At 43.3% G+C, this 17,037-nt stretch overlaps 1 protein-coding gene and 1 long non-coding RNA gene across 2 annotated transcripts in view; one reads left to right on the forward strand and one right to left on the reverse strand.

Annotated features, from left to right (window-relative positions):
* syndig1l (synapse differentiation inducing 1-like) overlaps positions 1-5,617 on the reverse strand; it is a 78,183-nt gene extending 72,566 nt beyond the window's left edge. The window contains exon 1 of the mRNA XM_050057530.1: positions 5,502-5,617. The gene's annotated coding sequence lies outside the window, so the exon portion shown is untranslated. The remainder of the gene's footprint in view (positions 1-5,501) is intronic.
* LOC126398334 (uncharacterized) overlaps positions 1-17,037 on the forward strand; it is a 672,738-nt gene that overhangs the window by 119,975 nt on the left and 535,726 nt on the right. The gene's annotated exons all lie outside the window — the stretch shown is intronic.

Here is a 17,037-nt window from a genome sequence, read left to right on the forward strand (position 1 = left end):
ATTATATTATTATTCTAGTAGGCTGCCAAAAGTTTAATTTGTATTTGTCATATCAATAATTTATATAGCATATAAATTGATACTTAACACTGTGTGATGATACAATAGATAGACACAGGTAAGAGGGAAAACATGTATTTCAGATTTGGGGCTGTCACTTTAATGTACTGATGATGTGTTGCTGTGTGAGCTGTGACCTCCTGGGTAGGCTTGACGAATAATCAAAACCAATTCTGTGGACATCTAGTTCCTTCTTCTTCATTTGCACTGGCTCCTCTTCATCAGTTCCAGCTGGATGTCAAAGCAACTTTTACATAACGCACCCTTGTGAGTTTTTGGAATGTCAGAAAGCATATTTTTCAAACCCGAGGATTGCCACTTAAGTGGAAGGGGCTACAAATAGCATTTTAACATCAATAAATCACCACTGCATTAATACTGAAGTGCAGCTGTGATTACCATAATCACGTGAGGCAGCCTGCGAGAGCACAGGCTACTTCTACTTGCTCCTGCGCCACAGTTCAGATGTGATGGTGGAATTCTGCAGCTCCAGGAAATATTCTGTGAATGTTACTCTTCCAAAAAAGATTTAAAGATTTCAGAGTTGGCAGACGACACAGCCCCAGACAAAAAAACGACCATTTTGTTTTCTCCTCAGCAAGCAAAGAGTATCGGGTATCGCAAACAGATCAATGCTAATGAACTCACAGTTTCTGACATGGAACCAGACACAATGGCTGTCATCCATATCGCCATAATAAGTATTCTTCCAAGTACTTCCCTGTTTCCTGTAGCGCTCCTGCTCTGCACAAAGGCTACACAAGCTGACAGCGGATTACTTTTCATGTCATTACTTAGGGACGCTCTGAGAAATCTTTTTGCTGTTGTCATGCTTCCAAAATACGTCGCTGCCGTGTTGTGGCTGCAGAGAGGGGCTCTTTTTCTTTCGGCAAATGGGAATTTAAGTGTGAATAAGCTATTTCAGGGAGCGCAGAGCAATGTAGGACACCTCAGAATCAGCGGAGAGTCATAGAAATAATCTGCGTGTCTCTCTCTCTCTGTGTATGCACATTTGTTTGTGGGCGTTTGTGTTTTTGTGCATGGACAGCCTTGAGTAAATATACGTGTGTACGAGTGGGCGGAGGTGTTCAGGAGAGAGCGTAACAAAAGAGACAGAGAGAAGAGGGGAAAGGAAAGAGAGATCATACTTATATGCGATTCTCTGGTTGAGTGCGTTTGGGCATGTTGGTAGACAGCAGCGGCCGGGAGGTATAAAGAGCTGGGAGGTACGGCTGAAAGCGAATGAGGCAGAGCAAACGCTGTGGCGAGGAAAATACTCCAGCATGACAGAGATGGCACAGGCGCAGGCCCTGTGTGCTGCAGTGCTGCTGTGTCAGAGAGCCCAGAGGTGTCTGACAACGGGCTAACAGATTAGTGAACAACCTGTAAGCATCCAGGTGCGCGGGGCTAAGAGTGAGACTGGCGTTACTAACATGCCAGCCACGCTGATACATCCGTGGCGCTTCAACCCCATTAGACTCCAGTCAGCACACTCTGTTTCCCTGTGTCAGCCCATTGCCAATCAACCCCAGACCTCTGACCCTGAAGCCGAGAGCGGGTATTATCAGCCAGGCCTCGAGGCCAGCGCCGCGAGATGCAGCTGAATACCAATGCATCTTATCTGTCGGCCATGTTTACCAACCCATTTCATCCAGCCTGTGTCTCTCACAGCTTTTTTTTTTTTCCTGTGGTGATCTGCTGCTCACTGCACTCGACAACAACAACTTCATCTTTCTGTAATTTCATTTCGGAAGCGGTGGCTGGCGTATAATGTGCATAATAAGGTAACGGCAGGTAGTTATTGATGATCACAGATCGGGATAATGCATGAGAGCTCATTGCGGAAAATGCAAATGCATCCCGGAGCACATTTGTCATGTGAACCTTACCCCCTGGCTGCGGCACATGAAAGTCCACTGACAGATTAAGCACCAGAAAGGGATGAAGTGAGTAATGGGCTTATAACCGTGTTGACTGATCCCTTTATGAACTATTATCATCAAAGGAGACTGTGTAAAAAATGTCATAATCCACTTCAAATTAATCTCAATCCTATTCCTGTGTCAGCAGCCGCTGCTGATAGTCTGTCCCCTCCGTCTGCACGTCTATCTGTGGAGCTGATAAAACATTAAACCCTTAGCGAGGAGCCTTCCGCGCACACACGGAGTCAGGACTCGCTCTGGACCCTCGTCTCCTCCTCGCGTAGCCTGCACTTTTATCACATGGCTTAGTGTTTTCCACACCTCCGTCAGACGGTTTAAAGTGTTCCTTGATGTGTAAATCCTCCAATGAAAATCTCCACATGTGTTTGAATAATTCAATGGGGCGTGTGCTGTCAATAGCAGCCAGGTAGACTGTTGCTAGAGTGATTTGTTGTTGGTGAGAGGCAGGCTCTGGATAAGTTGCCCTCATTGCCTATTGATCATTTGATCACCGTCTCTAGAAGCTGATGGCTCGACTGTGTTTGTCTCCTGCATTCATTTCTGAAACTATAGATAGATAGATAGATAGATAGATAGATAGATAGATAGATAGATAGATAGATAGATAGATAGATGCTTGTTGATTAATCTGTTGGTTATATTCTTGATTAATCGATTAGTTGTTTGGTCTATAAAATGTCAGGAAATGGTGGAAAATCGTCTATCAGTGTTTCTCAAAGCCCAAGATGACGTATTTTAACAAGATATCCAGTTCACTGTCACAGGCAGGGACGTAGCACCAAATTCTGGACCCTACACATAAGCAGCCTCTGTGGGCCCCCCGCCTTCCTCTCTCTCTCTCTCTCTCTCTTAAGCACCTTTTTCATTTTTCTGTTTTGGCATAGTCTGCTTTCTTTTTCTTTTTTTCAAACCCACCCATTTTCCCTTTCTCTTGCGAAGAAGTTGTTCGCTGGTTCTCAGTCACTCACACGCTGCTAGCTGCTTTTAGACTAAACAGACTGAACCATTTTGCACGTTTAACGGGTGAGAGGGGCCTCAGAGAGCTTCCACTATTTTTTATACAAAGTTCAGTCTTTCAACCAATTCATTCAGCCAGTTTTAATTTATTTAAGGCACTAATTACCAGGGGCAGGAGTCACCAGAGAATCTACGATACAATATTATCATGATACTTAAGTCACAATTCAGTATTACTGTGATTTTAAATATGTTGCGATATGCTGAGTATTGCGATAAAATATATAGTGATTTATTACCTTTTTTCAACTGTAAATTTTGTCCCCAAAGGAAACATTTGTCACCATCTGTTTTATCTAATAAGATAAAGTTTTCAGTCTGCTTATCTCACTTGATTGTTTGCCACAACAAAGTGTATGTAATGGACTGATGAAGCAATGATCATATTATTCTATTAGGCTACTTAAAGTTCAATTTGTATTTGTCTGAATAATATAGCAGCTAAGCCTATTACTTGTAGCTACATGGATGTTTCACCCGGCCTGACCTGGCTGACGCATTTTGCACAGTTGACGCCGCGGCTTCATCGGTTGTGTTGAGCTCGGACAATAACCTGCAGCTTCCAGTTGCCAAACAATCACTGTGTTTATTCGTACCACCAAACACATGTTGGATGAATGTCCATTTCTTCATCTTTCATCCAAACCGAATACACAGCTTTCAGCACGTTGCACATTGTCCCGCGCCACAGCGGTCGCAAACCTTTTGCCCTGATGGCGACAACATTGTTCCTACCTTTATACGCTAATGCACAAAATATCAATGCAGCGCCACCCAGTGTACATACAAAGTAAATACAATTAATATCTGCTGAGTGGAATGACATATTTAGCTTACAAATAATTTACATGATAAAATCAACACTTGGCAGTGTGTGATGAAACCATATCGCCACGAAGAAATACTGCGATACTATGCTGTATCGACCCGTACCTATTACTCACTACGAAACCAAACTTTTCACTCCAGACTTTTCATAAGCTCCACCTCCCATTGGGGCCATGGATGATCAGCCAATTATATAACACACTGATACTGCACCACAGTCTCACAGAAACACACAAGACTTCTTTAAAAGGCATTATGTGGTGGTGGGCACGAAATGTGTTAAATTACACAACGGCAACATGAAGAAATAGTCCAATGCAAAGTCTTTGTTGTGTCGCAGCTTGGTTCGGTTTGGGGAAAGAAAAACACTTGGTTCGGGTTAGAGAACAAAACAATGCTTGGTTTAGTAAAATATTGTGGTTTTGGTTAAAATAACAACGTACAGGACGGAAGTGACATAAATGTACGTAGTTTGTGTAGTTCGTAAAGTCTAAAGTCACATAACTGCGTTGACTTTTGGTTTCACAGAGGACACAAACAGCGGTCTAAAGGAGTAAAGAAACCAGAAAATATCCACAGAAGAGAATGAGACGATTTTGACTTCTTTTCCTCAGCCGGATTAATCAATATCAAATTAGTGGCGATTCATTTAATCGTTGAGGACTGATTGATTAATCGTTGCAGCTCTGCAGATGGACGGATAGATAGAGCTCCACAGCTTATTCCACTGACAGCAACAAACAAAACACTTGAGATCAGACAACACGGTGAAACAAATGTGTCGTGGAGTGAGGCTGAAAAGCTTTTTAGAGGCATCTGATTTTTTCAAGAAAATCCACCTGAAGCTGAGTGGAAAACCAGCTCCTCTCTGGCTGAGGTTTTCCAATCTATTAGGACCGCATTTCAAGCAGCGATCAGACCTGACATCACTTGTGCCGTCCCAATTGTTGCAGGCACCTGGGGTAGATCAGAGGGAGAAGGTGTGGATTATTAGCAGTGTGTGTGTTTGTGTTTATAAGACAGAGAGGGCATCAGCTCCCTGCTGCATGCCTCTTTATTTCCCACAAGCTGCTTCACCCTGGCTGCAACATTTATCCCTGTTATCGCCTTAAAAAGCAACTTACAGCATTGCACTTTAAAAACTGATGTAGACACTGAACCACTCCTTCTCAGCTCCTGCTTGTTTTTTTCTTGCCTGTCTGAAACATATTCTTGGATGCACTCTGTGTCCCCGGCCAAGTGTCCCTCTGACCAATCCCCACACAGAAAAAGGGCACTTTCACGGCACAGAGCCCACAGAGTGACTTGATGACTTCATGCCAGAAGCGTATCTCCCATCACAACACACACAAAGACAAGAGGATTGGATTTATGCTCCAGCAGTCGCAGGTGGGAACTGTGTGAGTTCTTTATCAACAACATCCTTCATCACAACACACACACACACACACACACACACACACACACACACACAGACTGCGATGCGACACTTCACTTCTTTCTATTAAAGGTGTGCGTAAATGTACAAACACATTTTTGGCAATCATTAGATAATTATAATTACGCGTTTTGCAGCTTTAAAACGCAGCACAAGGCGCGCTGTTGAAATCAAAGTCAGATATCAGCCCTTAATTGATGATTTCATCCTCTTACCTTTGAGTTCTGGACAATCCAAATATTGTTTGGAGGATGCAAACGCTCGCTTGTTTCCGCCCGTACATTCTGGCTGGGATGCTGACGGTGTCGCCCGGGGGAAAAACACATTTCTCAGACTTTCTCATTGGAAGAAATAGCCAATCATTTCGGGCTGAACAGGTCTCCGCTCGGCAAAGAGAGGAGAAAAACCCGCCGCGCCGTCACAGTCTCGTAATCTCTCTCCTCTATAAATACGAAGGTCTCCCTCCACAACAAAGCGTTTACCTTGAGAGCACACTGAGATGTTGTCGCCTTCTGAAAGTTAAAACAGCTTCTGTGTGAGGAAGGGAGGAAGAGAGATGAGTCCTCCTGGCGCGGGGAGGTTCAGTTCAGAGAGGCAGGCGCGGTTGGAGAGAGGAGGAGAGTCCGATGCGCTTTGCGATGCGCGCACAGACGGAAAACAGCGTCCACCCTCCCTGCATGCATGCGCTCACTTTCACTGAGTACTTCCACTGTGTGAAGGTGCTTAATGTCCTCTTAGGGCGGATGTTTTTTTTCCTGCAAAGCGTCACCAGGACGCAACACCTTAGACAATTACAGCACAGATAATGTCAGACACAGTAGTTTGGAAGCAGGTGGGAAGCCTGTGAGCTAAATGTTGTGCAAGTAGTGCAGTCAGTCTGTGCTTTGACTCAGGGACAATTCCAATAGCAATCATTCGAAGTTTTTTGTCATCTCTCGGGACTTCCAAATGACAGATGCTATTATATGCTATTATATACTCAGTGGATCAGGGTTCAAAATGTGGAGCCAATATGCATCTGAACATGATATTTTCATATAATTTATATTCTGAACATTTGTTTTTTTGGGATGTTTTTTATATATAACCATCAGATGTGACCTGTTTTGAATATATATGTGCAATTAGGGGGTATCTGCAACCCAAATGATCTCTTTTTTTTAAATCCAGACATTCACTCGTTCATTTTTCATAACTGCTGTTGGGGGTCACAGGGGGTGGAGCCTATCCCAGCTGACACTGGGTGAGAGGCAGGGTTCACCCTGGACATGGCATGTCTTTGGACTGTGGGAGGAAGCTGGAGCACCTGGAGGAAACCCACGCTGACACAGGGAGAACATGCAAACTCCACACAGAAGGGCTTGAACCAGGAACCCTCGTGCTGTGAGGCGACAGCGCTAACCACTGCACCACTGTGCCGCTTAAAATCCAGGCAAATTCGGTAAAATTAGGTTATAAAGCAGATTATCATTCAGTTTTCTGCACATATAAATTTGTTAGTCTATGAAAAACATGATGCATATCAGCACTCAGACTGAGATCTTGAATGAGACCAAACTTGAAACATGCCTTGGCTTTTTACCTCCGCCAAGGAGGTTATGTTTACGCCAGTGTTGGTCTGTTTGTTTGTCTGTTTGTTTGTTTGTCTGCAAAATAACTCAAACAGTTATGAACGGATTTTGATGACATTTTCAGGAAAGGTGGATAATGAGACAAGGAACAGATGATAAAATTTTGGTGGTGACCGGTTGAAGCAAAGTGGATAAAATAGTAAATAAAGTCTATGGTCTGACAGCCTCAGCAGCAATTAAGACGGTGAAAATAGCGCCATCTGGTGGCCGGATAACACGTCTCTCTCTACTTGCTAAATGTTGTAATTCTGAAGTTGAAATGAATGTTCTGTGTTGGAAAAAAGAAAGTGAAAAATACAAAGAAACATATTATATTCTGTGTTGGTACAAAATAAAAACGAAAAATAAATACACCACAGTGTCTCCATGGTGACGGCATATATAACCTCATGATGATAGTGATGCAAATAACCTAATTGTGATGCAGACTGCAAAATCTGATGCAGAGGGGGAGGGAATATCACCTATGTGGCGGAGGTCTGCACTCTCTGAGTGCTTTTCTAGTTCATTCTTTGGTTTAACTGTTGGTGCCACTGAAGGTTTATCTCTGTGACTACGCTGCCATTTGGGTTATTATGTTGAAATATCATCTAGATAAAGTGTTAATAATGCTAAACTAGAATCTGCCACCTTGGGTTGTACCAGCTGGTGAATATTCTGACCTGGGCCCATGGACTGGACCAATAAGACATGATCAGTATGACATTTCGACCGTAACAAATAGAAGTTTCGTTTGTGTTTCCTGTCCCATCTGAGATGTACAAGATGTCTTTTTCTGGTACATCACCACGACGCACAGCATTTCATATTGCCTTTGCATTTTTCTTAAATTTAAATAAATTGTTTTACGTGAATGAAGACAATAAGAGTAAAGATGCTGATATAGTAGGTGAATAGAACAGGATAGAGTAGAGCAGAATAGCTGTTAATAGAACCAGTCCGCTCACTCTGTATCTCCGTATAAACCCAACCCTTCACCTCCCCTGCACTACAGTCCTCTACTTAACTCTCAGACTTACAAAGAATGATGTCGTTATAGACACTAAATATATTTATACCCAGTTTAGATGTCATGACAGGAGCAGTGTGGCACAAACTGTAAGTGGAAAATTTACCAAAAACAAATGGTTGTTGTCTCGTAGTGCCCCAAATACAGTTACAACACATCAGAATATCCTCTTAAAAAGTGCTTTACTGAAAAGATTTGCCCCAAAATCTCAGGAAAAGGCACCAAATATGTTGAAGATGTGCACATAGACCCTCTAATATTAACATCATTTTACCCAGACCATGTCACTGTAAAATGTTGTTGCTTTTGACCTTGAAAAAGAACATGTTCCACTAAATCCACACAGGTTTGCTTTTAATATACAATGCAGGAGGATGCAGGAGGATGCAGGAGGGTATTAGGACCAATATAAACTACGAAACATTACTGCTGCAGTTTCTCTCAGGTTGGACCCATTTGTGAGTTAGACTGACTGGACTAAAGTGATAATGAAGTATAAACAAACACCAAATGCGAGCAGGTTTGTGATTGGGTATTTGTGGATTCTCCTTCAGGTCAAACAGCAGCACATTTCTTAAACAGCCACTACATTTACTGTGAGAGGACCAGTGAGGTCTGTTGTGAGTCCATTAGTTCAAGTGGACAGGACTAATGTCAGAGAGAAAGAACTCCCCGGCCTTTTTTTGGCACACGAATTAGTCACTTTAACTTTCTTCAGTTTTAAAAATAGACCTGCAGAGCGGAAATGAATAAAGCACGAAGAGGTATTTCTCGAATCAGCTTCTCTTTATAAGCCACGAGGTTCCTGCATGATCAGTTTCTGATCAAGTTTTCTTTATTTTACATGACAGATTCTGTTTTTGTGTTTCTGTTCATACTGCTCTGAAGTGGGCGGGGCTAAGATGGATAAAGGTGATGTCATAGATAATGAAATAGATAATAATGCCATTGCTTCAGGGCTCTATTTCCAGTAACAGAAAGATGGTTTACTGAACACATGATTTCAGCTGGATTTTAACTGCAAAGTTGTTGTTTTTTCTATTGTTTATTTATTCAGTCAGTGGTTGTTGGACCCATCCACCACCCGTCTCACCCACCCTTCTTGGAATTCTGCCATGTTAACTTTCACTGTTGTCCCGCCGTGTTTCCTCCAGCGGCTGCATATCATGCCGATGTGAAAGGACAGCTTTTTCTGTCAGTGTCTGACACTGGAAGTCGCTGCCTGACTGGGTTCAGAATGAAGTCAAACTTTCAGCATTAATGCCAGGCATGTTGACATTTCAACATTACAGTTGAACTTTTGAGGATAAATCAGATACGCAGTCAGCTCATAGTGCTGCTTCTATGAGACGCCTCGTGTAAACTGACTTTGTAGTCAGCGTGTCAGCTTTGCTTGGTGAGACACCTGCTGTTCGAGACCAACAAACAACAAAACCAGTTGTGATTTAACGAGTCATCGCTGCATTTCCAGCAACTTTTGAGCCACCCATAGGCGGCGCTGGGGGGGAGCCCATAGCACCCCCGTAGCACCCCCAAGAAATGCTCAAACAAAATTTCATTTTTTCAAGTCACTGAATAAAATTGCTTTTGTTCAAATGCGTGACATTATCTGGTAGTCAATTTATTAATAGGCTATCTATGAATAGGCTAATGCATCAATTAGTGAACGTACCATAAATAATGTATTATCAGGTGCCTGATAATACATTATTTATGGTAGGTCCTGCCTGAGCGCAGCACCTGACCCCCCGCCAGCTTGAAGTGATTGTGGAAACAGTGTGGCGGGCGGTTCTTGGTCCCTAAGCGACCTCGTGCGATAGAGGATCAACCAATTCAACCAAACAGCAGGAGGACCAAAGATCTGGACGCAGATAAAATCATTGATGCCTTAACAGACGCATCGTTCTTCTGTAAAGACGTCTAGTGGTGAGTAACAACGTATTAGCCTGCCATAGGCGCAGTACAGGGATTAGTTTTTATTCTACTCTGGCATAGTCGACAGTGTTGTTGTGTTGTGTTAGTGTGGGCTCTTTCAGGGCCAAAGACAGACTGTTTTGTTTTTTGTACTGAAACACCACTGTATTTCCTGTCGGGATAGTGCCACAAAAAGTGGTTGTATTTTATCAAGGCATTGCCGTGTTTCCAGCAGTGTTGTAGCCACCATACCCAGGTGTTTTTACCAACCCCTCACAGCAATTTACACCTATTGGGCCACTGATAACAGGTATTCTCTCCTAATCTTCCCAGCAACTCCCAGTGATGTTTGCACCATTGATCCTGGGACCCATCTTTGCTTTCCAACAACTTTTGCGCCACCAAACGTAGGTGTGTTTTCCCAACCAACACCAAGTGGGGTTTTTTTTGCCTAAACATAACCACATGTTGCCAACAGCGTAAACATATGTGCAGTTTACAGAAACATTTTGACTGGATTTATTTGACATTTTAAAACAAATATATTAAAGGTCATACAAACCTCGCACCAAATACATATTAATGCCAACACTTGTTCTGGCAAATTGGTTGCTTCTGTAGTCGATCTTAGATTAAAACGATCATCTTCCGCTCTTGTAGGAACACTGCAGAGCTCAGTCTGTTGAGAAAGAAAGAAAAACTGCACCTGACTGTTATGGAAGTGTCACCCTGCATCTCATTATGGACAAAAATCACCCCTACCCATCATTATTGGTCAGAGTGGCCCCCTGACCTCACCCTGCACCTTGTCAGACCTCAGCAAGCTTAAAACATACGAGGATATACATTTTACTCTCACTAACTTTACTAAAGAAATCATATTACTTACACAGAAAGCTAAAAAAGAAACAAAAAGATATCTCTGGCGAACTGGACATCACTGATCTCTACTGGAAAACCTATAAGGACTAATCAGAGACTTGTAAATCATTTATTAAATATTTCAGCCTCCCTGCAGGTGGAGCTGATGCCTGATCATTCATCTCTTCCTGCCTCTTCTAACAGATATTAATAACATTATTAATTTGAAAATGTATGCGATAGAGTCGTTATTCAATAATATATGCATCATTGTTTTCTGTATTGGCCGACTGTCCTCTTTTGTTGAATGTCTTGTTGTTGGTATGGTAAAAAAAAAGAATAAACACACACACACACACACACACACACACACACATACACATACACCGTAGGATGTAAGGGTTGGAAAAAAACAGCTCTTCTTTTTTGATCTGACAAACCCAAATGGTGTCAGACTCCATGTTCTGTGTGCACATGCTTTGCTGTTTCTGCGCACACACACGATGTTTTCAGCCGTGTTTTGGAGTTCAGAGAAGGCGAGACATTATGAGACGTGAGAGTGTGAGTGAAGAGAAGAAATTCAACAAATATCTCCGCAGACGTGATAGGGAGCTCTATTAACGCTGTGTGGAAATGAAAACTGAAGAGCAGCGGCAGATTGCGGCTGCTGTGCTGAAGGACTGTGCCCCATCATTTTGGTGTCATTTTCACTGGTGGTTCTTATATTGAGAAATGTGGTTATAAAAAGTAACAGCAGCGATCTCATTCAATGCAGACGTTACATTATTGACCATTAATATATATATATGTTGGATTATAAATACTTTCTGATTTATGGGCCATAACTCTGAAATAGGTGTGGTTTATGTTGCTGCTGTTAAATGAAGGTCGTTACTTAAAGTTCTCGACAGCCTCTACGGGGTTAATGCGTAGATCAAGTAGCTCTTTAAGCGGGTGAACTTCAAAGGTAGCCTTGCACCAGGTCTGAAATCCTATATCATTATCTGGGATCTAAATCTTCTTTAACAGTACGTAAGTGGAGTCCTGACCACGATCGTGGCATTTTGATCTTTAGAGAAAATGCTCCCACTTTTGCAGCGAGGGATTCACACGTCCTGCCTTTCATGTGCTATATGTATATTGTGGCATTTGAACGTGCGCACTACGGAGCAAGACGAGGGGGGAGAAAGGTCAACAAATAGCCAGAAAGTGAGGATCAAATGTAGTCTTGTAGCTGCTCTGATCATTGCCGAGGTTTGACCAAGGGATGGACAACGGGGGAGTGAAAAGAGGGCAAGCACATGGGGAGGTGGCTCTGACAGGCTGTGTAATAGCCTGAGTGTTCTGAAACACTGATCGCACCTCCATTTCAACATTTTCTCCCAAACCACCCTCTGGTCTTACCCTGCAGTGTCTGTTATTTATTTCTCACTCTCTCAGAATTTCAGTTTTTTTTCCCCATATTGTCATCTAGTATTATTTTCTTCTCTAACTCAGTATCACTGCAATCATATCCAGTGCGGGGCCTAACACATTTGGCATCTCATCCCTCCCACGAATCTTTTATATTTACTGTATTTGTTGCAAACAAGAACAAGAGATCATGAGAAATCTGCACAATGAAACAACGTAACTTAGCAAACAAACATTACTAATAAGTAACAAACAGAATTTGCAAATTTCATCTTCTTCTGTTTGCTTTGTCTGGTATTACAGCCCAGATGGCTTTTGGCTTTTCATTCCTCTTACGGCCCTGACACACCCAGCCAACGTTTGGCCACTGGTCAACATCAGGCTGCCTGTGAGTGTCTGACGCTGTAGTTTTATGTTGTGTGTCCCCAGTGGCATAAGGAAGTCACAACGGGCGCCATCAGCTGAAATCAAACAGCCCAATCAACTGATGGAGCAGCTGATTGATGAAGGGAGTCAGCTGATAGATCACATGATTCCTTTCTATGCAACCAATCGTCAAATCTCATTCAGGGCGCCCTATTTAAACTGCTCTGTCCTGCCTACTGTTGCTGCTTCCTCTGCAAACCACTCTGCAACCTGCCTCCACCCCAGCTCCTCCTTTTCATGCTGTGTCTGACTTATCAGTGTCATTTCTGTTTGTCATTGATGCTGCTCTGTTCTGTTCCCGGGGGTTTTTGCTGCTGCTCTCTCTGTCTGCCTTAGGCTTTCCATGTAGGCACATGGAAGGGCAGGGAGGTTTGCTCTCTCTGCCTTAGGCTTTCCACATAGGTGCATGGAAGAGGCTTTCTGCCTAGACCAAGGAAAGGCAGAGAGGCCCCAGAATAGAGCCTGGACACCAAATATAATACTGCAAATGGAAATAAAGTTTTCTTTGACTTGAGTGGTCCTGACTGAACTATATCAAAACATCCATTTACAAACTCCAACTCATGCAGTATAATCCATGTCCCATTTGTCCAGTTGTATGCTCAGTACTTCTGGGACAGCCTGTTCTGATGGAGAATTGAACTGAAAGTGAAAGTTAGCTATGTTCTCTACAAAGCCAGACTCCATTGGCAGAAACAGTTACTTTACCTCGCTGAACTCAGGAGCTGCTGGTCTACCAGTGCCTGACTTATCAATTTCATTTCTGTTTGTCACTGATGCTGCTCTGTTCTGTTCCTGGGGGTCTTTGCTGCTGCTCTCCCTGCCTTAGGCTTTCCATGTATGCACATGGAAGGGCAGAGAGTTGTGCTCTCTCCGCCTTAGGCTTTCCACGTAGGTGCATGGAAGAGGCTTTCTCGCCCGAAGAAAAGCAAAGAGGCCCCAGAACAGAGCCATACCGCCAAATATAATACTGCAAATGGAAGGGTTTTTTTGACAAAAGTGTTCCTGACTGAAATATTCTTTATATAGTGACCTTGCTTTTGAAAAAAATACTGTTGCTGCTCTAGAAACAACATGTATTTATATTTAAAATATTCAATAATCCTGTTCTGAATGTATTATTTTTAAATTGATTTATTTTCTCTCATTAGAAATGAAAAAGAACCGATAAGAATATCGATAAAATCCTAACAATACCCATCCCTAATCAGGACTAGAGGTGTTTCCCCTTCAGCATTAGGTCTTTGGATCATTTCTTCCCCTATGTTTGAATTTTTTTCAAATCAAAAAGAGAGATAAAGACACCACCCCCCTCCCCTTCAGGTGCCGCCCTAGGAGGTCTCCTATGTTGCCTGTAGGAAGATTCATCACTGATCATATCTGACAAATAGATCCACCGGCCAGCTGCACTCAGAAACTCATCACAAACCTATCAATCATATATACAGTACCATACAGCTTTTCTTCCCTGCTTCGCCCCTTTTATTTTGAACCCAGCCTGTCCACTGCACCGCTGTCATGCCTGAGAATTTAGTCGTATCCTCCTCTGCTTGTCGGAAGGGGTCATTCGGCTCGCCAGCGTACCTGCGGGCATGGCTTGCATCACAGATGAGCTGCAAGATCCAATTTGTTTGTGTTGAGATGACTCCAATTCCTTTGCCACAGAACATTAGGGCTGCAAATTAATATCCCTGGGCTCAGCGGCTCACAGGTCTGTTTCCAGACAGGAGACAGGCACGCTGGGATAATGGCAGATGCATGGGGAGAATTCTTTAAGACCGGTGGTACCTCGTCTCTATGAACACCTTGTTCTCCCCTCCCACCTTCTTCTTTTTTTTTTATCGCTTTCCCCTCGTGGTTTCATCTGTCACCTTTAGAGACCTCCTCCCAAATGAGTTTAGAAGGTAGCGGCCTCGTCCACAGTGTCGTGCTCGGAGTTACAACATCTAGAGTCACTCTTACCTCTCAGCAGACATTCACAGGGAGGAGCGGCAGGGAATACAAATGAGCAGTGATGTGAAAATAAAGTTTTGAGAAGCCGTAACTTGGTACAGCTGAGCCAGATGATGGTGATGTTTACAGGTGCTGGATGGTAATTACCGGTGTATATATCATCATGCATTATGCAGTGTTTACATTGGATGTATTAAGTGTTTAATGTGTGTGTGCAGTGTATGTTTCCTCAGTTCTTCATCACAAAACACATTTGTGTTGACACGTAAAGCTTATTAAATCACAGATGTATTATATATGCCATAATTTAGTTAAGTCACAACAGGAGACATGTGCTGCTGGCGATGCTGGTGTGAACTGCCATCTGTTCTTCAACCTAAACATTGATTATGCTTCTCATCAGGTTTCTGGATTGAATATAAACACTGTAATGTGGCTGCCTCTCTGTGGTGTAAATAATATACTCAACCCTCACCTATGGTCATGAGCTCTGGGTAGTGACTGCAAGAATGAGATCACAGATACAAGCGGCCGAAATGAGTTTCCTTTGTAGGGTGTCTGGACTCGGCCTTAGAGATAGGGGGAGGAGCTCTGACATCCGGAGGGAGCTCGGAGTAGAGCCGCTGCTCCTTCGCATCGAAAGGGTCAGCTGAGGTGGTTCAGGCATCTGATCAGGATCCTCCTGTTAGAGGTGTTCCAGGCACGTCCCACTGGTAGGAGGCCCCGGGGCAGACCCAGAACACACTGGAGGGATTATATATCTCGTCTGGTCTGGGAACACCTCGGGGTCCTCCAGGAGGAGCTGGAAAGGGACGTCTGGGGTGCTTTGGTTGGCCTGCTGCCCTCACGACCTGGCCCCGGATAAGCAAATGACAATGCATAGATGGACATTACAGGACATTTTAGGAATAGTTTTTGGAAAATGTTTTTGCTTCCTCGCCGAGGGTTAGATGTGAACTGATACCACATTCACATCTATATGTGATATATGGAGCTGGAGTGAGCAGCTAGTTAGCTTAGCTTAAAGACTGGAAATCCCTCCAGGATTTCATGATGTTTTCATCACAACAATTAACGCACATTCAGCCAATCTCTGTGAATTGTGTACGATCTTGCAATTTTGTCCAATCACAGCAACTTTACTGCAATTTGACTATTTAAAATAGTTAAAATTTCATATCATTGTAGAGCTGTGCGCAGCGTATTAATCCGCTCTGCTCCCCTCTCTGTTTATCATGAGACTGCTGCTGCAGGACTGGAGCTCTGTGTCTAGGACAAAGGCACACCCCCACAGTGACAGGGCTTATGTTGTGTTCACACCAAACGGGATGGGAATTTTCCGCAATGTATTACTCACGCAAGTTTGAATGCTAGAATATTTTGTGTTGACCCGCTTCATGTATGATATGAGTTATTCATGCATGAACTTGCTGAATCGATGAATGAACTTCCACCAGTAAGTCCTCAGAGGATTCCAATGCTGAGTGGATATCACGGCGCGAATAAGTCGCCAGGTCGAATGAGTTTGGATTTTTCAACTCTTGCGAATAAGTGTATGAAGTGAAATCATGCTACCCGCTTTATTTGCACTGCTTAATTTGCGCTGCGTCCATCATGTCCAAAGTGCAGCCTGGCAGGATTTCACGTCTGATCATGTCTTTACATTGACTTTACATGCAGTTCACTCACTGTGGCTGTTTTTTAATTTCACTTTCAGTTCCACAAATTAAGTAATGACACATTTCATCCCAGTTCTTATCAATAAAAGTCCCCCTTTATTTTGTTATATATAAACTTTTATTGTGAAGCACCAAATAAGGAAATGTTGAGTTTTCAAGCAGTAACTTCGCACAACTTCTAATACGGCGGATAGCGTAAAATGAAACAGTAAAATAAAGCAGATATCTGAAGTAAAAACAGGACGCAGGAGAGAAACTAAACTCCAAACCACAGAGATTCAGTTAGAAGCTACAGACGTACTGAGAGCTGAACACACAGAGACTTTTTAAAATGCCTTTCTCTCTCGTCTCCTGCAGACAGAGGTGAGCTGAGTCTCAGAACACACACAGCTTGTTTGTTGGCAAGACGTCACCGCTACTTGCTTGAGGGTGGGCTGCCCGGCTCTTTGACCTATTCTGGATAAGGTCCATCTCTGACGCAGCTTGGCGTAGTGGCGCGTCTACACTGACCCCCAAATTCCACCAGATGCGTGTTGGTTGCGTCTGCGCTCCGGAACGGCAGCGGAGCCGATACGTTTCAATTCTAGTCAATGTGTGTGTTTCCACCGGCTGCGGCTGTGCTGCGTTCCGGCTCCATCACAGCTGTGGCGCTCCGGAACCCTCCGCAACAGATACACAGGACTTCTATTTTTGCCGGACGCCGGAGCACAACGCAGCAATTCAGCACAGAGCAGATCGTGCGGGGCAGAAAGTCGTGCACAGAAACAAAACATCCGGTTAATTTTCAAAATAAAATACACAGTGTTCACGGCGGATCATATTTCCCTGCACTACACCTTGAAAACGTCATAATGGGCGGAGGCAG

This window comes from Epinephelus moara, chromosome 12 (genome assembly GCF_006386435.1).
Source record: "Epinephelus moara isolate mb chromosome 12, YSFRI_EMoa_1.0, whole genome shotgun sequence".
In the NCBI taxonomy this organism is placed as follows: domain Eukaryota; kingdom Metazoa; phylum Chordata; class Actinopteri; order Perciformes; family Serranidae; genus Epinephelus; species Epinephelus moara.